At 46.8% G+C, this 25,063-nt stretch overlaps 1 protein-coding gene across 4 annotated transcripts in view; it reads left to right on the forward strand.

Moving 5' to 3' along the window:
• Positions 1–1,977: 1,977 nt before the first annotated feature.
• RAPH1 (Ras association (RalGDS/AF-6) and pleckstrin homology domains 1) overlaps positions 1,978–25,063 on the forward strand; it is a 130,716-nt gene continuing 107,630 nt past the window's right edge. For 3 of the 4 annotated variants that reach the window (XM_029068981.2, XM_029068982.2, XM_029068980.2), the window contains exon 1: positions 1,982–2,029. The gene's annotated coding sequence lies outside the window, so the exon portion shown is untranslated. Of the gene's footprint in view, positions 2,030–25,063 lie in introns of all 4 variants that reach the window. The other variant, XM_029068983.2, reaches the window with a different exon arrangement.

Genomic DNA, 25,063 nt, shown 5'->3' on the forward strand with positions numbered 1-25,063 from the left:
GGACCGGGCGATGGAGGCCTGAGGGAGCTGGGGGAGGGAAGCTGACGCCCTCCCCTCTCAGTTCATTCATTCAATCGTCATGCTTGAGCGCTCGCTCTGTGCAGAGCACTGGGCTAAGCGCTGGGAATGTAGAATTGGGCAACAGCCAGGGGCCGAACCGGGAGATGGAGGCCCGAGGGGCCTGAGGGAGCTGCGGGAGGGAAGCTGACGCCCTCCTCCCTCAGTTCATTCATTTAATCCTATTGATTGAGGGCTCGCTCTGTGCAGACCATTGGGCTAAGCGCTGGGAATGTAGCGATCGGCGACAGAGAGAGAACACGGCGGGCCGAGCGCCGGAGGCCCGAGGGGCCTGAGGGAGCGGGGGAGGAGGGCGAGGCCTCTCCTTCTTTATTCGCCATCGCTCCTCCCCAAGGGGCGGGGCCGGCGCCGCTCACACCACCCGAAGGCCGGGAGCAGGAGCAGGAGCAGGAGCAGGAGAAGAAGAAGAAGACGAAAAGGACGAGGAGCAGAGGCAGCAGCAGGGCGGGCGGCGGCGGTGAGTGCGGTGGCCGGCGCCGCCACCTCCATTTTCCCGGCGCCGGTCCTGGGGGGGGCGGCCGGGCGGCCTTGGGGCCGACGACAAGGAGATCCCGGGGATTTCGGGGGTGGGGGCGTCGCCCCCCGGCCCCACCGAGCCTCCGTCTCTTTGCACCCGTCCGTGGGGGGCGGCTAAGCCAGCCTCCCCCTGCCTTGCATCCCCCCCGAGCGGGCGGCCCGACTGCACCATCTGCTCCATCGGGGGCCGAGAGGGCGGGCGGGGGCCGAAAAGGAAGAGTTTCTCTCCTCCACGCCAGGGTTCACCGTTGGGGATGGTTAGCGAGGGGCTGGGGCTAAGGGGAGGGGGCCGTTGGTGGGTTGGCGACCCTCGGGTAAATGGCGATAATTGCATTTCATCCTCCGATAACGTCAGGCTGGAGGGGAGGGGAGGAAGGGGGAGGGTCTCCACCCCGGCAGCCTGCAAGACCCCCCATCCGACGCCTTCCAGGACGTGGGACGCATCCATGCATCGCGGTAGTATTTATTGAGCGCTTCATGCATTCATTTAATAGTATCGATCGAGCGCTTACTATGCGCAGGGCACCGGACTGAGCGCTTACTACGTGCGGGGGCACTGGACCGAGCGCTTGGGATGGACAGTTCGGCAACGGAGACCGTCCCTGCCCCCCGACGGGATTACATCGTCTAATAATAATAGTGTTGGATAAGCGCTTCCTATGTATCCGTCTGCCCGGAGAGAGGGGAGGGGTCCCAGAGATAGCACTCTAAATAAAATGATCCGCACGGATGGATGGCGATGGGTCTCCCCGAGTTACTCTGGGGAGGAACCGCCGAGAAATCCGGAAGAATGGATTTTTCTTCAAGGGTCGCTCATGGAGGGCCGATGTCTGCATCAGCCGTGAGGAAGCTGGAGGAGAGGGACGGCGGAGAAATCACCGTAGAGGGAGTGATGATGATCCATAGGAATAGGCCCGTATCCTGCTTCCATTTTATTCGGCTGTTAGGTAACTTTGGGGGCCTAAATTAGAAAGGATTATGCCTTCTCTTGGGTCAGGGGTATATCGCCTAGGTGTGAACGTTTGATCCAGAGAAGAGATTCACCACCGTAGCTTGTAATGGCGTAGATGTCTTTTGTCATCTTGATGTGTGAGCAGTCTACCCGAGGGGGGTGAAAGATACGGGGAGAATAGCAAAAGCCCAAGTTTGTTTAGTATTATAAGTAGGGCTCGAATAATAATAATAATGTTGGTATTTGTTGAGCGCTGTTCCAAGCGCTGGGGTTGATATAGGGTAATAGGGTTGTCCCACGGGAGGCTCACGATCTTAATCCCCCTTTTACAGATGAGGGAACTGAGGCCCAGAGAAGTGAAGTGACTTGCCCACGGTCTCACAGCCGCCAAGTGACAGAGCTGGGATTCGAACCCATGACCCCTGACTCCCAAGCCCGGGCTCTTTCCACAAAGCCACGCTGCCTGAATGGAGCAAAAAGCTTGTAAGGCGAGATGATGCCATCTTGGATTAATTCTCATCTTAACAAAAGTATTTGGGTGTCTGTAGTGTTCGTAGTTCTGCGGAGAAGCGGCGTGGCCTAGTAGAAGGGGTACGGATCTTGGGAGTCAGAGGACCTAGGTTGTGATCCCGGCTCTGCTACTTTCCTAATCGATCGGTTGTGTCTATTTTAACAATAATAATAATAATGGTAAAGATGGTATTTAATAAGTGCTTACTATGTATGTGCCAGGCTCCACTCAGCACCGGGGTGGATACAAACAAATCGGGTTGGACACGGTCCCTGTCCCACGTGGGGCTCCCAGTCTTGATCCCCATTTTGCAGATGAGGTAACTGAGGCACAGAGCAGTGAAGTGACCTGCCCAAGGTCACGCAGGAGACATGTGGCGGAGCCGTCGGGATTAGAATCCATGACCTTCTGACTCCCGAGCCCGTGCTTTAACCATTAGGCCATCGTGCTTCTAGTGGTCCTTGCCCCTCCAATTGCACCCATCCGATCCCTGCCAGTTGCGTCGCCAGTGGGAGTGCGGTGAGCGAGTGGGAGTGCGGTGAGCGAGTAGGTGGGTAGGGTCGCGGCACATTACGAGGTATGCGGAAAGGTGTTTTATGGACAGGATCCGCTTTATGGCCAAAGCGCCCGCAGCCTAGCAGAGCCAATACTGTGCCGTTGAGCCGTAACCCAGCTGGCAGTTTCCTTGGCAGCCTCTGTGGTCTTTGTCGCCCGTGTCGGCTAACTACCTATCGGGATTCCCGCTAATCCTGACCACCTTGTGGATGGCCTTAGTTGTTTCTTCTGTCAGCAACCTTCACCACTGATAGCACAGCCCGCAGCTGGTATTCTCTGACTTGCCGAGCTGGGTTGAGAATGCAGATCTTCTAATTGCCAGAGTCGTGCTCTTTCCCCGGTTCTAATAACAAGCCTAAATATATGACTTCATAATCGAAAAGATGCTGTAGGAGGGATTTCTCGGAGCGGTAGGGTGACTCCATTCTCCCCCACCCCCTCTCCTCCTTCTCCAGCGCCCCCGTCTCCTTTCCTCTGAAGGGCTCAAGGAACTCGACGCGCTTATTTGGGCCAAGTACTTTATCGTCTCCATTTGTAGATGGAGAAACCAAGTTGATCTGCCTTTGGTCAACAGTTCTTACACGCAGCCACTGGTCAGGCAAATCCAGGATTAGAACCTTTGTCCTATGACTCCCAGCCCTAAATTCGACTCACTAGGTTGTGCTGCCTTCCCCCGAAAGGAGCACTTCGTATGAGGGATTTGGGGCCAAGTGTTGAAAATGACTATTTCGACGGGCCTTTCAGCCAGATCACGATAAAAGTTTCTCCTCCCGTAGCGCACTGCATTCTAAATGTTAACATGCCAGGATGTAAGGGGGCCGAGTGTAGGAGAGCGTGGTGATTCAGGATGCTTTAGTTGGATTCGTTATGCTCTCTGATCATTCAAATTGTTGGCGAAGTTACTATTCAGAAATCCAAGGCAGCACGATTTTTAGATAAGGTTGCAGAATGGAGACTTGCAAATGAGATTGGCATTTCTTGGTCGCAGTGTCGTGGAAGGATCAAAATCCAGTGGTGCTGATCCCAGCCCAAGTGTTGATGAGCTGCAGCTTCTGACCGTTCGTTCGTTCGTATTCACTGAGTGCTTACGCTGTGCGAAGTACTGTACTAAACGCTTACCGCTCGGACTGCGGTCCTGGATAGCGGGGAGCTGAGGATGTCCACAGTCTTCCTAATTGCTCGTCAACGGTCTCGGATACCGACTGCCGAGAGTGATCTGGAGCAATTCCCTCCCTCTGCCCATCTCCCGTTTCCATTCGGTACTTCCGTGACCTTAGTACCGAAAGTCGTATGGAAAAGCTCTACCTTTCAGCAGCTTCTGACCCTATGGACCATCCCCTTCTCCTCAATACGTTATCCAACCTTGGCTTCACTGACTCCGTCCTCTCCCGGTTCTCCTCTTCTCTCTCTGGCCGTTCATTCTCAGTCTCCTTCGCGGGCTCCTCCTCCCCTTCCCGTCCCCTACCTGTAAGGGTCCCTAAGAGTTCAGTTCTTGGTCCCCTTCTATGCTCCATCTACACTCACTCCCTCGGAGAACTCATTCGCTCCTATGGATTCAACTGTCATCTCTCCGCCAATGACACCCAAATCTATCTCTCCTCCCCTGTTCTCTCTCCCTCCGTCCAGGCTCGCATCTCCTGCCTGCAGGACATCTCTACTTGAATGTCCTCCCACCACCTAAAACTCAACATGTCCAAGACAGAGCTCCTTATCTTCCCTCCCAAACCCTGTCCTCTCCCCGACTCTTCCGTCACTGCGGACGGCACAGCCACCCCGTCTCACTAGCCCACAACCTTGGTGTCGTCCTTGATTCTGCTGTCTCATTCACCCCACGTATCCAAACCGCCGCCAATTTCTGCCGATCTCACTTTCACAACATCGCCAAGATCCGCCCTTTCCTCTCCATCCAAACTGCTACATTAGTACAGTCACTCATCCTACCCCGACTGGATTACTGCATCAGCCTCCTTTCTCACCTCCCAACTTCCTGTCCCTCCCCTCTTCCATCCACACTTCGCTCCGCTGCCCAGTTTATCTTTCTACAGAAATGTTCTGAGCCCATCACCCCCCGCCTCAAAAATCTCCCGTGATTGCCTATCGACCTCAATATCAAACTAAAACTCCCCACTATTGGCTTCGGAGCTCTCCATCACCGTGCTCCTTCTTACCTCACCCCTCTTCTCTCCTTCTACGTCTCAGCCCTCATACTCTGCTCCTCTTGTGCTAATCTTAGTACAGTGTTCTACATACAGTAAGCGCTCAGTAAATACCATTGAATGAATTTAATGCATGAACCTTCTCACTGTTCCTCTTCTCACCTGTCCCACCATTGTCGACCCCTGGCCCACGTCCTACCTCTGGCCTGGAACGCCCTCCCTCCTCAAATCCACCGAACCATCACACTTACCCCCGTCAGAGCACTATCGAAGGCTCGTCTTCTCCAAGAGGCCAACCCGGACTAAGCCCCCCTTTTCTTCAGCTCTCCCTCCCCTCCCTATCACCCCGACTCGCTCCATTTGCTCTCCCCCCCGCCCCACAGCACTTCTGTCTATCTCTATAATCCTATTTATATTGATGCCTGTTTACTTGTTTTGTTGTGTATATATCTATAATTTTATACTGATGCCTGTTTACTTGTTTTGATGTCTGTCTTATAGACTTTAAGCCCAGCGTGAGCAGGGTTTGTCTCTATTGCTGAATTTTACTTTCCAAACACTTACTGCACGCAGTAAGCGCTCAATAAATACGACTGAATGAATGGAAAAGCTGCTGAACTGCCATTCCCGTGGAAGAGATGTACAAGTAAAGAGATTTAAATTGACCAGAAAAATTTCTGATCTGCTCCACGCGATCTGGGAATGGGAAAAAGTCTCACAGGTGTCCGAAGATGTACGTGTTGTCCATCTGTATTTGGGGAAGGGCAACCGTGCCTTATAGGTTACTGGCTACCGCTGGAAAGATTTTACCCGGAGTAATGCCAAACTAACCAGCTGGTGGAAAATATACCTCCTAAGAGCCAATGAGACATTCATTTCAGACTTAGTACTAATGGCGATGTCTTTGCCTCTAGACAGCTGCAGGAGAAATGCAGGGACCAAAACCAAGACCTCTTTGTGGTCTTCGTTGACCTCGCCAAGGTTATCGACTCATTAAATCTCGTTGGCCTGAGGGTTTTTCTCTGTAAGATTGGTGATTTGGAAAAGTTGTTAGCATCATAAGCTCACTCCATGATGGAATGACAAACCCTGGACCCTGATTAAAGCTGCTTCTTGATTCCTTCACGGTCTCAAGTGGTGTGAAGCAAAGCCGTGCGTCTGCACAGAGACTTTTGACTGTAGCATTCACAGCCTTACTGATGGATGCCTTCGGAGGGGCGGGCATGGGGGTCTACGTGCGGAATTAACTAGATGGTAGATCCATCGTTTAACGACAACTTTATGCACAGACTCTCATTATTTGTGGATGGTGGTTTGCTAGTGGCCAGTGCTCTTCAAGGCATATAATTGCTCACTGACTGTTTTGCAAGAACTGCTAAACTCATTGAGTTGACTAATGTCGAAACAATAGCAAAGTCGTGATTCAGCCGAAGTTCGGGACCACAGCTCCTGCTCCAAAAATGGCCATTGAGGATGTGCAGCTTCAGACTACTGAAAAACTGTGTGACTCGGTCAGTGTACTTTCAAAAAATGCTGCTATTGAGGATGACATTGAGGACTGATAATAGAAATTTTTCTTGCCTTCCTAGATTTTACCATCTGGTGGGGGGAGACAGACAATTAAATTACACATAAAGGGAACCACAGAGTTTAAAGACAGGCACACAGTACTGTGGGTAGGGTGGGGAGGTGACTAACCAAAGTCTTAGGTGACAGAGAAATGTAGGAATGGTAAGTAGGTGGGGGGAAACAATAATAATAATAATAATGATCATGGTCTTTTAGTGCTTACTATGTGTGAAGTACCACTATAAGAGCTGGGTAGTTTCAAGTTAATCAGGTTGGACACAATTTCTGTCTCACATGGGACTCTCAGTCTAAATATGGTTGGGAGATGAGAGATTAATCAGGGAAGGCCCTCTGGAGGAGATAGGATTTTAGAAGGGCTTTGAAGATGGGGGGAGTGCAGTGGTCTAACAGCTGGGACGGGGCTCAAGGCAAGAGGGAAGGCGTGAGCAAGAGGTCGACCGTGGGAAAGGTGAGAATGATGCACAGTGAATAGGTGGGCTTGAGAGGAGCGAAGCGTGTGAGCTGGGTTGTAGTGGGAGAGAAAGGAGGAGAGATCAGATTGCGTCTTAAATGCAGTGGTTAGGAGTTTTCTACTTGATGTGGAGAGGAATGGGCAACCATTTGTGGATTTTGAGGAGTGGGGAGATGGGCACAAAATGATGTTTTAGAAAAATGGTCCAGTAGCAAAATAGAGTTTGGAGTGGAAAGGGGAGAAGCCAGAGGCAGAGAAGCAGCGTGGCCTCGTGGATAGAGCATGGGCCCAGAAATCAGAAGGACCTGGCTTTTAATCCTGGTTCCTCCACTTTGCTGTGTGACCTTGGGCAGGTCACTTAACTTCTCGGTGCATCGGTTACCTCAAACGTATAATGGGGATTAAGACTGTGAGCCCCATGTGGGATGTGTTTTCTTTTGTTCTGTTTTGCTTTGCTGTCTGTCTCCCCCGTTTGACTGTGAGCCCATCACTGGGCAGGGATTGTCTCTATCTGTTGCCGAATTGTCCATTCCAAGCGCTTAGTACAGTGCTCTGCACATGGTAAGCGCTCAATGAATACGATTGAATGAATGAATATGGACCGTGTCCAACCCGATTAGCTTATATTTACCCCGGTGCTTAGAACAGTGTCTTGCACATAGGAAGGGCTTAACAGATTCCATAGAAAGACTGCAGGGCGGGGAGTGATCTGCAAGGATGCTGATCCAGCCATAGCGTAATGGCCAGCAAAGCGTTTGGAAAGCTGGGACATTTAACGGGGAGTCCATCTAAAGGCATAGTTTGATGCTTACCGTGGACTTGTCATGGAGATATTGTTATATCATACTGCAAAATTGTTATACCATACTGAGGGCATATAAAAGAATTCGACTGATTCCATCTGCACCGTCTGAAGCGGAGAGTTGACATAAAATGGGCAGGCTGCATCCTGAACCCTGAATTTCTGTAGCACTCTGCAGCACCAGTCATCGAGGCGGCATGCAGAGCTAATGCAAAGGAACGAGAAAAAGATTCATGCAGTCAGCCGTATTTATTGAGAGTTTACTGTGTGCGGAACACTGTACTAAGCGCTTGGGAGACTACGGAACGACAATAAACAGACACATTCCCTGCCCACAGCAAGCTTACGGTTCCCAGGATGATCTTTATGAAGACCTCAGCCTTGGAGCCTGCTCCGGAAGGGGCCAGAGGGAAAGACCCAAAATCCTGCCGAAGGCCACCGTCAGGCATCTTCCGTTGACATCAGTGCCTGGGAGCCCCCAGTTCGGTCAGTTCTGCCATTTGGCCGTTTAATCTCTTGTGGACAAAAGCATCATCGACGAGAAGGAGAAACGTCGTAGGCGAAAGGCAGCTTCAGGCGCTGCAGAGTATTCGCCCGTGTAGGCGTCCTCGGTCCGCGACCAGTCCTGAACCTCACACCTCGGCCTCTTTGAGCAGTTCAGAACACACGTGAAGTAACAAGACCGAGACCGTAAGCCCACTGAGGGCAGGGAATGTGTCAGTTTAATGGTATACTGTATTCTCCCAAGCACTCAGCACAGTAGTGTGCACAGAGTATGCACTCAATAAATACGATTGAATGAACGAATAAGGCGCGTCCTTCACTTTTGACAGGAAGTCCATCATCAGTCTACATATCCCATGAGTGTGCGCTTCCAAAATCAGTTTGATTTTCAAAGTCGATTGTTTAGAGACAATAGTTGTTACAGATGTTTTTTATTCATCTTTTAGTAGCTGGCTTTGTATTCCGTTTTTAGACAATAAAGAGTTCTTTCTGAAACATTAAATGAAGTAATTGGAATAGCAAATTAAGGAGTGCTGTAAATTTTAACTAGAGAAATATGTCACATATATTTAGGACCCAGGCTTTAAAACAGATGCACAGAGATGTAATGGTGTATTTTTAAGTTCGGCAACATAGGCTCAGTGTGGCTTCCTCAGTTTGTTAGCTGTAATTTACCATATTTGCTCTCATAATTGCCCCACTTTCGCAGGTCTTTTTGTAGCATTAAAATGGGTGGGGCTATTACCTGGGTCATATAAGAATTAGATCTAACAATAAGGAGAAGCGGAAGAAGAGGAAAGGAGAAGAAAAAAGGGTGGGAAAATGAAGAGGAAGTAACAGGGCACTTGAGACTTACTTTTTATTGCACTCTTCCGAGTACTGCAAACAATAGGCACTAAATGAATTAACCTCCCATCCTGCTATGGTACTTCGGTTCCTCCTCCCTTGACCCGCAACAATATTTAATGAGTTCGCTTCCCCCTTCTGCTTTGTTATAGTTTTCATCCTTTTGCTCCTCCTCCTCCCAACCTTCCCCAAGCAGGCATGATTATTAGTCGCAGAGAAGCAGCGTGGCTCAGTGGAAAGAGCCCGGGCTTGGGAGTCAGAGATCTTGAGTTCTAATCCCCGCTCCGCCACTTGTCTGCTGTGTGACCTTGGGCGAGTCACCTAACTTCTCTGTGCCACAGTTCCCTCAGCTGTAAAATGGGGATGAAGACTGTGAGCCCCACGGGGGACAACCTGATCACCTTGAATTCCCCCCAGAGCTTGGAACAGTGCTTGGCCCTTAGTAAGCACTTAACAAATACCATCATTATTATTATTATTATTATTATTATTACTGGGTGCCAAGCACTGTATTAAGCACTTGGGAGAGTAGGGTATTCCAGAATTGGTAGACGCGTTCCCTGCCCGCACCGAGCTTGCAGTTTAGAGGACTCCAATCGTGTAATCCAAAAAGTAATCTTTTATTTGCGTCGCCAAATCAGATAGGTCAAGTCTATGAGCAAATACTATGGGATGTTCCTTTGTCATGGACTTCACTGAGTTTTATTTTTACAAACTCTGGGCATTTCTTTTAATGTGTTAGAAGCAGAAGTTTACATTACGGTTCCGTGACACCAGTGCCTATGACTTCGCTAATGCCAGAGCACTGTTCTGAGAAGCATTTGATGGTTAAACTCAATCAGTGGCATTTATTCATTCATTCAGTCGTATTTATTGAGTGCTGACCGTGTGCAAGCACTGTACTAAGTGCTTGGGAGGTACAGTATAACGATGAACAGACACATTCCTTGCCCACAACGAGCTATTGAGTGCTTTCTGTGTGCAGAACGATGTTCTAAGTGCTCTGGAGAATGCAACAGTTCATAGACATGTTTACTGCCCGCCAGAAGCTTAGCGTTTGGAGAGAGAGGTAGACGTCAAAATCAATTACACTTACATACTTAGGGAGATAGACTTTAAAATCAATTACACTTAAGTCTGGGGCTCTGTGGGTGGAGTGAATAAAGGGTACAAATCCAAGCCCAAGGGCAATGCAGAAGTGGAAGGGAATAAGGGGAATGCGGGCTGAGGGGTTGAATGTGGGATGACTGTTAAATCCTTAAAGAGAATGGAGAGTTTGACCTAGAAGTGACCAAATGATCAAACCCAATAGCAACTACAGTCAGAACTACAGTATGACTACATTCCAGCTGGGAGCTGGGGGCACAAATCTGTGTTTTTGTTCAAAAGAAGAGCCCAGGGACATCTTAGATATAGTGAGAATGAATGAACAGGTAATATTTCCTCTTTTCAAGTCTTTCCCATTTCTATAGTGAGTGAAAGGGCGGTCTCCCTTCCGCCCTCTCCAGAGGGTGCCTCAACTTCTCCCCCTCGCCAAGACTCGCTTGGGAAGAGGGAGGAGTTGGCTTCCTTCTCACTCCCCAGTTCCACTTTCACACTATTCTACTCCCCACCCCTCTTTTCTTTCCTTTGAAGCCCATATTAGCCTCCTCTATCATCTACTCCAGTTACTAGTCACAATTATCTACTGCTTCCCAGTCCCTTCCTCCAACTTTCTGAGTCATTTTGATCCCTTTCTCACATTCTTTTATTCTGTCTTACTCCATCCCTTCATTGCTCCGTGGGGACTTCAGTAGCCTTATCTCACTCCTCAATTCCCCTGATCTGCTCCGTCCCACTTCTCCCACTCACCAACTTGGACACAAACTAAATCTCATCATCTCTCTTCACTGTACAATCTCTACCTTCACCAACTCTGAAATTCCTCTGTCCAATCACAACCTCCTCACCTACCTTCTCTCCCACAGCCCACAGATCTGTCCTGTTCCCCTACAGAGACCTCCCATCTTTTGACTTGCCCCTGTTTTCTACAAACATTATTCCTCATTTGATCTTCATACTCTCATACCTGTCTGTACCTTCTCTCGGCATACAGATTGAATCCTCAACACCACTCTCTCCACTAAATTCAACTCGCTTGCTTCCCTGTCTCTCATCTGATCTTGTCCCACTAACTCACAGCCCTGGAACACGTCCACAGTCCGCTTCCTCCACTCCTCTGCTCGAGTGACGCAGTGCATCAGGCGGAAATCCAGACATTAGACCAATCTCGTCCATTTGAAATTCATCCTCCTCTGTTTTAACTCAGCCTTCTCCTCTGCTCCATAATATTATTTCTCCATCCTTATTGACTCCCATGCCCATTGCCCATGTCAGATGTTTTAGGTATTTATCTTCCTTGAGTCCTTAGTCCCCCCCCTGCCCTCACCGCCATATTTTGTCTCTTATGACTCGGCCACATACTTTATTGATAAAAGGGAAACCGTCAAGTGTGATCTCCCTAAAGTCTCCCCGTTTCTCAAGCCCCTCCCTCCTCCTGCCCCCTCCAGCTCTCCTGTCGACAATCAGTCATATTTTTTGAGCACTTGCTGTGTGCCGATCACTATACTAAGCTCCAGGGTGAATACCGTATAACAGAGTTTGTAGACACGTTTCCTGCCCACGATATCTCAAGAGGAGATCTCCTGTCTCCTCACAGAATCGACGCCCTTCACCTGCTCTTGACCCCATCCCCCGGCACCTTATCAAACCCCTTGCCCCTTCCCTTCCACCCTCCACGACCTCCATCGCCAACCGTTCACTTTCCAGTGCCTTCCTGGAACTCAGCTGGGAGTTCGAAATCCCAGCTGAGTTCGAATCCCAGCTCTGCCACTTGTCAGCTGTGTGACTGTGGGCAAGTCACTTAACTTCTCTGTGCCTCAGTTCCCTCATCTGTAAAATGGGGATTAAGACTGTGAGCCCCACGTGGGACAACCTGATTCCCCTGTGTCTACCCCAGCGCTTAGAACAGTGCTCTGCACATAGTAAGCGCTTAACAAATACCAACATTATTATTATTCCTCACTGTTTGCAAACATGCCCATGTATCTCCTGTCAATAAAAACAACCCTCCCTTGACCTTATGGCTCCCTCCAATTTTTGGCCCTTCTCCTTTTTACCATTCGTTTCAGAACTCCTTGAGTATGTTGTCAACCCCTGCTGTCTCCGCTTCCTCTCTTCCGATTCTCTCTTTGTTGCCCTCCAGTCTGGATTTGTGCCCCTTCACTCCGTGGAAACCACCCTCTCTAAGGTCAACATTGACCTTCTTGCCAAATCCAGTGGCCTCTACTCCATCCTAGTCCTCCTTCATCCCTCAGCTGCCTTCAGCGCTGTGGCCCCCAACCTTCTGGAAACGTTGTATACCTTTGCCTTTACTGACACTATCCTCTCCTGGTTCTCCTCCTACCTACCTTGTCACTCATCCTTTAACTGAGGGAGTCCTTTGAGGCTCTGTTATGGATCCTCTTCTATTCTCCATCTACCCCAACTCCCTTGGAGAACTTATTTGCTCCTACTGTTTGAACTACCATTTCTATGTGGATGATTCCCAAATCTGCATCTCCAGCTCTGATGGATATCTCTCTCTCTCTTTCTCTTTCTCTCTCTTGCCTCCTCACCCCCCCCCCCCCCTTTTCTCCTTTCTGCCTTTTCTCCTTCCTTCAGGACATCTCAATTTGGGTGTCCTGCTGATTCCTCAAACTTAAACATGTCCAAAACAGAACTCCTCATCTTCCCAACCCAACCCTGGCCTCCCTCAGACTTTCCCATCACTGTATACAGCACCACCACCCTCCCTGTTTCACAAACCCGTAACCTTGGCGTTATCCTCGACTCATCTCTCTCATTCAACCCACATAGTCTGTCACCAAATCCTGTCGGTTCAGCTTCACGGTATTGCTAAAATCCACCCTTTCTTCTCCATCCAAATTGCTTCTAGACCGATCTGAGGCATATTCTACCTTGATTACTGTGTCAGCCTCCTTGCTGACCTCGCTGCCTCCAAGCCTCTCCCCTCTCCAGTCCTTTCTTCACCCTGCTGCCTGGATCATTTTTCTAGTCTGTGTCTCCCCACTCCTTGGGAACCTCCAGTGGTTGCCCATCTTCTCTAGACTGTAAGCTCATTGTGGGCAGGGAACATGTCTACCAACTCTGTTATGTTGTATTCTCCCAAGTGCTTAGAATAGTGCTTTGCACACAGTAAGTACTCAATAAATACCACTGATAGGTTCAGTGTTATGGCTTGATACAGCTTGAACCATCATCTCAACACAGATGATGCCCAAGTCTATATCTCCTCCCCTGTTCTCTCTCCCTCCCCCCAGGCTCGCATCTCCTCCTGCCTCCAGGACAACTCCACCTGGATGTCCTCCTGCCACCTAAAAATTAACCAGTCCAAGACTGAGCTCCTTATCTTCCCTCCCAAACCCTGTCCTCTCCCTGACTTTCCCGTCTCTGTGGACGGCACCACCATCCTTCCCGTCTCACAAGCCGGAAGCCTTGGTGTCATCCTTGACTCTGCTCTCTCGTTCACCCAACATATCCAATCCATCAACAAATATTGTTGATCCTGTTGGTCTCACCTTAACAACTTCGCCAAGATCTGGCATTTCCTCTCCATCCAGACCGCTTCCACATTAATATAGTCACTCATCCTATCCTGACTGGATTACTGTATCAGCATCCTTTCTGATCTCCCAACCTCCTGCTCTCCCTACTTCAGTCTGAACTTCACTCTGCTGCCCGGATTATCTTTCTACTGAAGCATTCTGAGCATTTCATCCCCCCCAAATCTCCAGTGATTACCTATCAACCTCACTATTGGCTTCAAAACTCTCCATCACCTTGCTGCCTCCTCCTACTTTACCTCCCTTCTCTCCTTCAACACCCCAGCCCGCACACTCTGCTCCTCTGGTGCTAACCTTCTCACTGTGCCTCGTTCTCGCCTGTCCCATCGTTGACCACTGGCCCAAGTCCTACCTCTGGCCTGGAATGCCCTCCCTCCTTAAATTTGCCAAACAATCACACATCCCCCTTCAAAGTCCTACTGAAGGCTCATCTCCTCCAAGAGGCCTTCCCAGATTAAGCCCCACTTTTCCTCAGGTCCCCCTCACCTTGCCCTGACTCGCTCCCTTTGCTCTATCCCCCTGCCCCACAGCACTTGTGTATATACTGTACATATCAATAATTCTATTTATATTCCTGTTTTACTTGTTCTGATGGGTGTATATATATATATATATATATATCATTCTATTTATTGATATTGATGCTACTGATGCCAGTTTACTTGTTTTGATGTCTGTCTCCCCGCTTCTAGACTGTGAGCCCATTGTGGACAGGGATTGTCTCTTTTTGTTGTACTTTCCAAGTGCTTAGTAGAATGCTGTGCACACAGTAAACTCTCAATAAATACGAATGAATGCATGAATGATTGAGTTATTCAGGTTCCTATTGTAGAAACCCTCTATTTGAGGGCTTAACAGTCTGTTTTGAAATTTCACTTTTTTTCAATGCTGAGCAATATTGTATGTCTGAAAACCTCTTCCTTCTGTAAAACAATTAAATATGGCCAGTTAAAAGTATAGCATTCATTTTAGTAAATGCTAAATGGGGAAGGAAACAAATGTTTATTGCTGATATTCTTAGTCATCAAATCAAATATGTTGGATTAAAATCTTTCTGGAGAATTTTTTGGAGAAAATCAGCCTGTAAGAGTGACATGATTAGGTTTTAGAAGCTTAGTCAACAAATTTATATATGCAGTGGAAAATAACCCAGTGTGAATACAAAATTCATGGGCTAGAATCTTCATTATATGCTATTGTAAATATCTTGACCAATGAAATTCTTTATCAAATCCAATAAAAATTAGTGGTGCCACAGGAATTTACAATTGGTTTATTAAAATCGAGTCATTAGAGCAAGGATAATCAGTTTTCACTTCCATTGGGCTTGACAGGAGAGATTGGTGGGCAAGGGTAAAGAGCTGTCATGATCTTTACATTGTCCTCAAAATCCTTTAGCCAGTTTGTTAGTTTGTACTGGCTCCAGTTGGACCTTGTGACTTTTGCTCAGTATTTTCTGCTAAGTTGGATTTTGTTCCCCGGGGCATAGTTTGCCTACCTTTTCTTTACAATGTTGAATATTTTAAACTGATTGTGATCAATCGAAACTCAGAATAGAAGTCTGTCATTGTAACTGTGACGGTTAAAGCCTTAATCTTGGAGTTTTCAAAGGGAATGAAATTCAGTCACTGGGGCCAAGATATAAAATCCTAGAAAATAAGCATTTTAAGTACAATTCTTTTTTTTGAAATAACTTTTTTTTTTAAAAAAGGAGCATTTCTACTTGCCTTAGCTGTTTTAAATACATTTTTTTTTACTGTGTTTTCAATGTCAGTGTTTGGAGAAATGTTTCAACTGTGTTAAACAACCCAAGTAGATGCTTAAATGCCTTCTGAATGGGCTCATAGATAAGTCTACTTTCTAACACTGCAGTAATGTGATGACATATGAAGAGGAGGCTAAGGTGGTGATGATTGCAGACTCTCTGAGGGATTGGAAGTTAAGGTCACAGAGAGAACCACAGAGTCAGTGGAACAGATACAAATTCCAGGCTTGAGGGGAAGAAAAGGATGCAAAAGAAATGCACATGTAGATCACTTAAGACTGGGTATGATGCAGAAATCCAGGTGTTTCCAGCAGAGACTCTATCTGGGCTAAGAGAGTCACCCGCTAATTGATTTGGAGAGCCCGGAGCCCCTGCTTCCTCGCCACTCTCTCTCAGTTTACAAATCTGGTGTGTCCCTGCTCCTGGCTTGTTACTTTGTGGATGGATTTGTCCACCAACTGACTGCACCCTAGTGTCCTCTGACTGCAAAACTGTCACGATAAACTCGAGGAATTGTTAGGCTGGTGGTCAGATACACAAGGCTCTTTGGTATTCAGAAGTTTATGAGTTCTCCCAAGGTAGGTACTCCATCAAGTCATGCCATTTAGAATGAACTCCAGATTGTCTGGTTCAAATCCTCCGCTTCTTCCAGCTTGCACTATTTGTAAATGTAAATTATTTATGTCTGCCTGTTTCTCCCATTAGCTTGTCAACTCCTCAAGTATGGGCTGTATCTTTTGCTTCTTCTGTCATACTCTCCCAAACAGTTTGTACAGTGGAGCCCTCGGTAGTCTTTGAACTATGCAGGGAGATGGGTAAGCTCAACTTTAAATCCATTTCTAGTATATAAATTTTAATTTGTGCTAAGGGCTGTCCCCCTTTTTGTAGTTGGGAAACAATCTAGTATTTATTGCGCACCTATTAATGATGGTATTTGTTAAGCGCTTACTCTGTGTGAAGGACTGTTCTGAGCGCTGGGGAAATTCAAGTTGATCAGGTTGTCCCACGTGAGGCTCACGGTCTTAATCCCCATTTTACAGATGAGGGAACTGAGGCACAGAGAAGTGAAGTGACTTACCCAAAGTCACTCAGATGACAAGTGGAGGAGCCGGGATTAGAACCCATGCCCTCTGACTCCCAAGCCCACGCTCTTTCCACTGAGCCACGCTGCTTCAGCGTGCACAGCTGAGTTCTATACTAAGATGTTGGGAGAGTCTATTGAAGTAAAAGAAAATTTCTGCCATCAAAAATGTTATAGTTTGTTAGGGGAGACGCACAGAATCATTTAGGAGGGAAGAGAACAGATAGGTGGATAAGAGGACAGATAAGCGCTTAAATAGAACATATAAATTGATTTGTGAGGAAGCCGCTGTAAATACATAAGTGCAGAAATGCTGGGAGAAGAAAATTATTTTTGGAGGACTAGCAGCTGAAGTGAGCATTGAGGAGAGAAAGCACTGGTGGAAAGTATTGAAACCAATGGTCAGAAGTGTTTGCTTGACGTGGAAATGGGTAGCCATAGGGAATTTTTGAAGAGACAACAGATGTGAGCTAAAAGATGTTTTAGGAAGATGGTCTAGGCCACAGAGGGTAGTATCACTTGGCGAAGGGAGAAGCTGGAGGCCAGGAGACCATCGAGAGGTTGATAATGATATCTCAGTGGCGGTCGACGAGATCTTGAACCAGGGTGGTGGCCGACGGGGTGGAAAGGAAGGGGAAGAGCCAAGAAATATTGTGGGGAGAGAACTGGCAGGAATTAGCAGCGGTCAGAATGTAAGGGTTAAAAGATGGTGAGGAGATGGTGAAGATGGCCGAAGAAAGCAAAGTACTAGGGTTGAGGAGGCTTGACCAGGAAAAAATTATTTAGCAATAATAATAATGTTGGCATTTGTTAAGCGCTTACCATGTGCAGAGCAGTGTTCTGAGTGCTGGGGTAGATACAGGGTAATTAGATACAGGGTAATCAGATTGTCCCTCGTGAATCTTAATCCCCATTTTACAGATGAGGTAACTGAGGCACAGAGAAGTGAAATGACTTGCCCACAGTCCCACATCTGACAAGTGGCGGAGCCGGGATTCCAACCCATGACCTCTGACACCCAAGCCCGGGCTGTTTCCACTGAGCCACGCTGTTTCTGAGCAATCAATCGATCGTATATTTATTGGGCGTTTACTGTGTGCAGAGCACTGTTTTAAGCACTTGGGAGAATACACGGAGCAAAAAATGGGTCGACCTTTGTCCAGTTCACACCTTTGTGCAGTAAAGCATTCTGCCCAAATTTGATGTTTACAAGCTATTGATGACGATCATGGTTCAATTAATTTTTAGGTTTTTTCCACCCCGCCTTTTTTAAGGCTAACTAAAGTGATATTTTTCCATCTCGTGAAACACAATCTTCTTGACCCTCATCAGTCCCCATCGAACCAACCCCATTCCAGAGTCAGCACCACGGCCACCGTCGGTGTCCTCATAAATGTGTGGACTTTAGTCAACCCTGTTGCCAAAGAAAACAATTGAGTCTTCAAACTAGTTGAACCTTTCCTTTCACCCACGTCTCCTAAGAGGCAGGGGTTGCGGTCTTACAAAACGGTGGGTTAAGGAAACATGATCTGTGGTACGCCTGGTGTCCGATGCCACGCTCGTGCTGTTTTTTCCCAAACCACAGCAACCCTAGTCCAAGCAGGCTCATGTTATGGATGAACGTTCCCTAATTCCCTAACAATGCTCTGGGAGAATGGGGTGTGAATATTTGTAAATCTGGCTCTACCCGCATTCAGAATAACAAATAAGCCCAGGGTGCTACATATTTTTAATAGGAAAAGATTATCAAATTCACCATCATTTATTAATCTGCTTTAAGAAAGGTATTTTTTTCTTTCTCTATCCTTACATAAAACGGTTAATCCAAAAAATAGTGCCTTCGGTGAAAACAGAACGTCAATGGTACCTGGAGAACTTTAGAACTGTCAACAGTGTTTTTTGCCAGCATCAAACATACTGAGCTGGCAACATCCTTGCAACATTTCAAAACCTTAGATTCTGAAAATTTTGGGTCACCTTTTGCACCTGGATGCTTTTCGGAGGAGCTGATATATTATCTTCGGAATTGAACGTACACTATTCAGAATGCGGAATGTAAAAGAAACCGGTAGAAAAACCTACCTCACCTGGTTTGTATTTCAAAGCCAGCTTCAAATATGGATAGTATTCCCGATCTGATCATTATGCCCTCTGTATTTTTTCTCCTTTTTTGCAGGATTCTGGGGCCCTGTGTGTCACCCTGTGGGGAGTGTTCCACAGAGTTACCACAAACTCTGACCCTCCAGTCACATACAGTTGATTGGTCAATGTGTTTGTGGATTTAAGCCCTGTTGCTTCCTCCCACCTGTAATTTATTTTAGTGTCTGTGTCTCCCTTTAGATAGTAAACTTCGCGAAGGCAGGGATCACGTCTTCTCACTCTATTGTGAGACTCTGCCCTACTCTGCCACTTGTCAGCTGTGTGACTGTGGGCAAGTCACTTCACTTCTCTGTGCTTCAGTTACCTCATCTGTAAAATGGGGATTAACTGTGAGCCTCACGTAGGAAAACCTGATTACCCTGTATCTCCCCCAGCGCTTAGAATAGTGCTCCGCACATAGTAAGCGCTTAACAAATAACATCGTTATTATCGTGCTCTTCCAAGCGCTTTAATGTGATGCTCAGGACAGAGTAAGTGTCTGATAAATAATTCATTCAATAGTATTTATTTCATTCAATAATATTTATTGAGCGCTTACTATGTGCAGAGCACTGTACTAAGTGCTTGGAATGGACAGATCGGCAACAGATAGAGACAGTCCCCTGCCCTTTGACGGGCTTACAGTCTAATGGGGGGAGACAGGCAAACAAGAACAATGGCAATAAATAGAGTCAAGGGGAAGGAGATCTCATAAAAACAGTGGCAAATAAATAGAATCAGGGTGATGTACATCTCATTAAACAAAATAAACAAAATAAATAGGATGATGAAGATATATACAGTTCAGCGGACGAGTACAGTGCTGACGGGGTGAGACGGGAGAGGGGGAGGAGGAGAGGGAAAGGGGGGGAGAAGAGGGGTTAGCTGCGGAGAGGTGAAGGGGGAGGGTAGAGGGAGCAGAGGGAAAAAGGGGGGAGCTCAGTCTGGGAAGGCCTCTTGGAGGAGGTGAGTTTTAATATGGATCGAGCTACTGTTTTACAGTGCATGTGGCTCATTTCACATGCTTTAACAAATCCCTGGGGTGGGCGTGGAGCAGGATGCCAACGATCCTGTGTTATTTCCGTTCTGCCCACCTATTTTCAGAATCTCCCTCTCTGCTCAGCCCGGTCATTATGATCATCAGCTTCTAGCGAGACCCAGCGTGAAGGTGTGCGGTGGGACAGAACCTCTCAATTCCATCAGGGGGTAAGGTCCTCACAGAAATTTCAGGGTGTCCAGTCCAGTACTGGCCAGAAAGTAGCTCCTCAGTAAATAGGACTGCGATTTTGACGATGATGGGATGATATTTATTCATTCATTCATTCAATAGTATTTATTGAGTGCTTACTATGTGCAGAGCACTGTACTGAGCGCTTGGAATGGACACATCGGTATTTAATAATATTTAAATATTTAATAATATTTAAATATTTAATAATATTTAAGCAGCGTGCTCCTGAAGGCAAGATCTGGACATGTTTGTGCTGGGCTCCCACAGCTTTTTCATTGGTCCTCTTATCAGTGGTAAATTTCAAGTCTGGTCAGAAATACCAGCTGGCTTTCGGACCTTGAACGTTAATTTGTCAGTGGGGGAAATTAGATCAAAGTGAAGTTTCCAGATTTATGGAGGCGATTTCCATTGCATATGTTCTGCTCTGCACATAGTAAGCACTTAACAAATACCAGTGTTATTATTATTATTACTATAGAAACCATCTTCAGAAGGAGTAGACACATTCAGAAGACCTCTTTGTTGAGAAAATAGCGGCCGTTTATTGGCTTGTTGCACCGTTCCGCCCGTGCTTCCTGTAGTGGTGTCTATACAGATAGCACATTTATGATTAAAAAATTATTTTCGGAAATAGGTCATGGGTTCTAATGTCGCCTCCGTCACTTGTCTGCCGTGTGACCTTGGGCAAGTCACTTTGCCTCTCTGGGCCTCAGTTACCTCATCTGTAAAATGGGGATTGAGACTGTGTGCCCTCTGTGGGACAGGGACCATGTCCAACCCTATTTGCTTGTGCAGTGCTTAGTACAGTGTCCAGCACGTAGCAAGCGTTTAAAAAATACCATAATAATCAGTAGAGGTCATTTGTGAAGTCCATCATCGGTGTTATGGGACCGGTAATGTCCGTTTGACTGTAAGCTCCTTAAGGACAGAGAAGATGTCTGCCAACCGAATTGTACTCTTCTAAGCGCTTAGGACAGTGCTTTGTGCAAAGTTAATGCTTAATAAATACCACTGATTGATTAATGCAGAGAGTGCATTTGAATGTGGCAGTGGAGTTTCCTCAGTGACAGGGTCTCTATGAACACTTTTAAGGCAACATTGTGGATTTCTCTATTTCCCAGGAATGCAAAGGTTTGTGATTTCCTGATTTTTTTGCAACCAACTTCTCTCCCTCGCTTAATAGTTTATTCCAGATTGGTTTTGAGCACCTTTTTCATGCTCACAATTTGTGTGTTCCTTCAATTGCATACTCTGCCAACTCTGAATCGCCAGTAGATCTTTATCAGTCATTCGGTGGTGTTTTTTGAGTGCGTATCGGGTACAGAGCACTGTAGTAAGCGCTTGGGAGAGTACAGTACGAGTTGGTAGGCACGTTCCCTGCCCGAAGGTGCTTACGGTTTGGTCTCTTCGGTTTGAAAAGCTACAGTGGGTTTATGGGAATTAAACGGAATTATTTTTAATGAATCATTTGCTGTTGAGCAACTCAAGGTGTTAAGTGAAGTTACTATTTTTGAGTTGCATAAAGAAACTTGATAATGTCACTAGAATTCTTTGGTTGATTTCACGGCGTTGTCCATCTTTAAACTGCATAGGTAGATCTACGATCATTGGTCTGCCTATTTAGTTTTTTGGGGGGTTTTGATTTTCTGTTTTCAGCGTTCTGTATACCCAAAGTAGTAATGATCGGAATACAGTGTTTACTTTCAGATTATCCCATCCCTCCTTCTTAAATCCCATAAACAGGGTATTTTTATCGGCTCTCTGATCTTTGTTTTTTTATTTCCTGTGGTCTTGAAGCCCTATGTTCTCCTGTCATCTTATTTATGCTGTCAATAGCTTTGTTGATTGGCTTCCTTCCAGCATTTTGGCGGGGAACAGTACTTCAGTTTGGCAACTTTCCTATTTATGCCGGTTTTCCCCTCCACCTAGGTTTTTAGCGTATTAGAGTTAGCTTGATTTTTGGGTCTGAGCATTTGGTATCCTCACCTCAAGGCCGTTGCTCCGGGTGGGGTTTTTGAGGAGACTGTAAGCTCACTATGCTTAGTACCGCTTAGTACACCTTGGGCAGTATTGACTGAATGACAACAGAATATCCAAACAGCTGCTGCGTGGTGAGCTGAAATTGGAAAACTGAAAACAAGGATAACAGAGGGAACTTTTCAAGGCTATCCAAAACAAAGTCTCAGACAGTGCTGAATCCCATGAGCTCCTTTGCACAAGCTGTTTCTTGTGACACTATGGAGTGTCTGTTTTTAAACTATCCTTTCTTTATGGGAGAAAGTGCTTACTATGTGCCAGGCTCTGTTTCAAGCACTGGAGTAGATACACGCTAATCAGGTTGGACGCAGTCCTAAACTCATCACGGACAGGGAACATACCTACGAATCCCGTGGCTCAGTGGAAAGAGCCCGGGCTTGAGAGTCAGAGGTCATGGGTTCTAATCCTGACTCCGCCACTTGTCAGCTGTGTGACTGTGGGCAAGTCACTTCACTTCTCTGTGCCTCAGTTACCTCATCTGTAAAATGAGGATTAACTGTGAGCCTCACGTGGGACAACCTGATTACCCTGTATTTACCCCAGCGCTTAGAACAGTGCTCTGCACGTAGTAAGCACTTAACAAATACCAACATTATTATTATTATCACCCTCCCAAGTGCTGAGTACGGTGCTCTGCACACAGTAAGCGCTCAATATTTTCTTTTTCAAACTCGTGATGAAGATTTTCCTCACAACAATTACATTTAGGAAATTATAGCCTCTTTTTATCGATATGATTTCCACTGAACTCTGACTTTGGAACGTGATCCCCGGCTCTCTTGGGAGTCTTGCTTCCATTCCAGCTGTTGTTGGGAGGAATAAACAAAAGCGTTTCATCTACAAAGCCCTAAGGTTTATCAATCAGTGGTATTTATTGAGCGCGTACTCTGTGCAGAGCACCGGACTAAGCTCTTGGGTGAATAGAGTGCAACAGAGTTTTCAGATGTGGTTCCTGCCCACAGTGAGTTTACAGTCCGCACAGGGAGAGACATCAATATAAATATAATTTAGAGATATGTATGTAAGTGCTGTGGGGTTGAGGATGGGGCGCGAATCAAATGCCCAGAGGTCACAGATCCAAGCACGCCTTGAGATGCAGAAGGGAGAGGGGGCCAGGGAAAAGAGGGTTTAATCGGGTAGGGCTTCTTGGAGGAGGTGTAAACTTCGATTCCGATTGTATGCGACTTAGATGCGGATTTCTTTAACCGGTCAGTAATATTGAGTGCTTACTGTATGCAGCGGTCTGTACTAAGCGAGATTACAAGGCAACAGAGTTGTTAGCTGTGTCCCCAAGGAACCTACAGTCTAGAAGATCACCCGAATCCCCATGCACCCTTGAATCTGTGAGGCGGCTCCTACTCTCTTGCCAAGCAAGTTCAAAAGCTGCTTTGGAGCATTTCCTGAGTTTGTTCATTCATTCAATCATTGAGTCCTATTTGTTGAATGCTTACTGAGAAGCAGCATGGCTCAGTGGGAAGAGCCCGGGCTTGGGAGTCCGAGGTCATGGGTTCGAATGCCGGCTCCACCACTTGTCAGCTGTGTGACTGTGGGCAAGTCACTTCACTTCTCTGTGCCTCACTTCCCTCATCTGGAAAATGGGGATGAAGACTGTGAGCCTCACATGGGACAACCTGATTACTCTGCATCTACCCCAGTGCTTAGAACAGAGCTCTGCACATAGTAAGCGCTTAACAAATACCAACATTATTATTATTATTATTATTACTGTGTGCAAAGACCTGTACTAAACGCTTGGGAGAGTACAGTATAACAACACAGACACATTCTTTCCCACAGAGAGCTCCCAGTCTAGAGGGGGAGACAGGCATTAATATAAAAAAAAAAATCAATACATAAAGGAGTTGAAAGACCACCCATCGCTTGACCTGCGTTCACAGTTAAAAGGAGTCTAGCTCTTATTTTTTTTTTTTTGAGATGTAAACTTGTTTCGGAATAGGTGTTCCTCAGTGTTTTCAGACATCTACTACAGTAGATGAGGCTGTTCAAAACAGTCGATACCTTCCAGTATGCAAAGACAGTGCTGTGCACATAGTGCTCAATAAATACGATTAAATGAACCTTTGAATGAGCCTTTGAAGAAGTCACTGAAGCAGAGCCACGAAAAATGGAAAAGCATCCTGCCTTTGTAGCGTACCAGTTGAAATCTGAAAGCCGAGAAGCAGCATGGTCTAATGGAAAGACACGGGCCTGGGAGTCAGAAGGACTTGGGTCCTAATCTCAGCTCTGCCACGTGTCTGCTGTGTGACCTGGAGCAAGTCACTTCATTTCTCTGTGCCTCAGTTGCCTCATCTGTAAAATGGGGATCGAGACGGTGAGCCTCGTGTGGGACGAGGATCGGGTCCAACCTGATTTGCTTGGATCTACCCCACTGCAGGGCCCGGCACTTAAAAAATGCTATTAAAAAAAATCTGCAAGCAGCGTGAGGAAACCCTGTTTAAATACTTACACAAACTCTTCCTCATTTATGAACACTGAGGAGTTGCCAGCTCCTCACCTTGTTAAAGGAGAAATGTCAGATTGTGGCAGTTGACGTCTGATTTCTCTCCTTTGCCCTTAGGATCCTACACACAATATAATCAAGTGAATGTGTCTGTACTCGCAATATACCTTCAAATCACAGTGTGGCAAAGCAGACATGACCTTTGGCGCCCATCGTTGCCGACAGCCACCGTCCCTGGAAGAGAACAATCTATTTCTCTTTCCCCCAAAATCATCAGTGGTATTTATTAAGCACCTACTGTGCGCTGAGCACCGTACTAAGCACTTGAGAAAATAAAATAGGGAAATCAGCGGGGCCCGGTGGATAGAGCACGGGCCTGGGAGCCAGAAGGACCTGGTTTCTAGTCGTGCCTCTGCCACGTCTTGGCTGTGTTACCTTGGACAAGACACTTAACTTCTTGTTAAGACACTTAACTTCTCTGGGCCTCAGTTACCTCATCTGTAAAACGGGGATTAAGACGGTGAGCCCCATGTGAGAAGTGGACTGTATCCAGTCTGATGAGCGTGTATCCACCCCAGAGCCTAGCACAGTGCCTGGCACCTAGCACGTGCTTAACAAATACCACTTTTATTATTATTATTATTATTATTACTACTTGAGAAGCAGCATGGCTCAGTGGAAAGAGCCCGGGCTTGGGAGCCAGAGATCATGGGTTCGAATTCCG

The sequence above is a fragment of the Ornithorhynchus anatinus genome, chromosome 7 (genome assembly GCF_004115215.2).
Source record: "Ornithorhynchus anatinus isolate Pmale09 chromosome 7, mOrnAna1.pri.v4, whole genome shotgun sequence".
Taxonomy (NCBI): Eukaryota; Metazoa; Chordata; class Mammalia; order Monotremata; family Ornithorhynchidae; genus Ornithorhynchus; species Ornithorhynchus anatinus.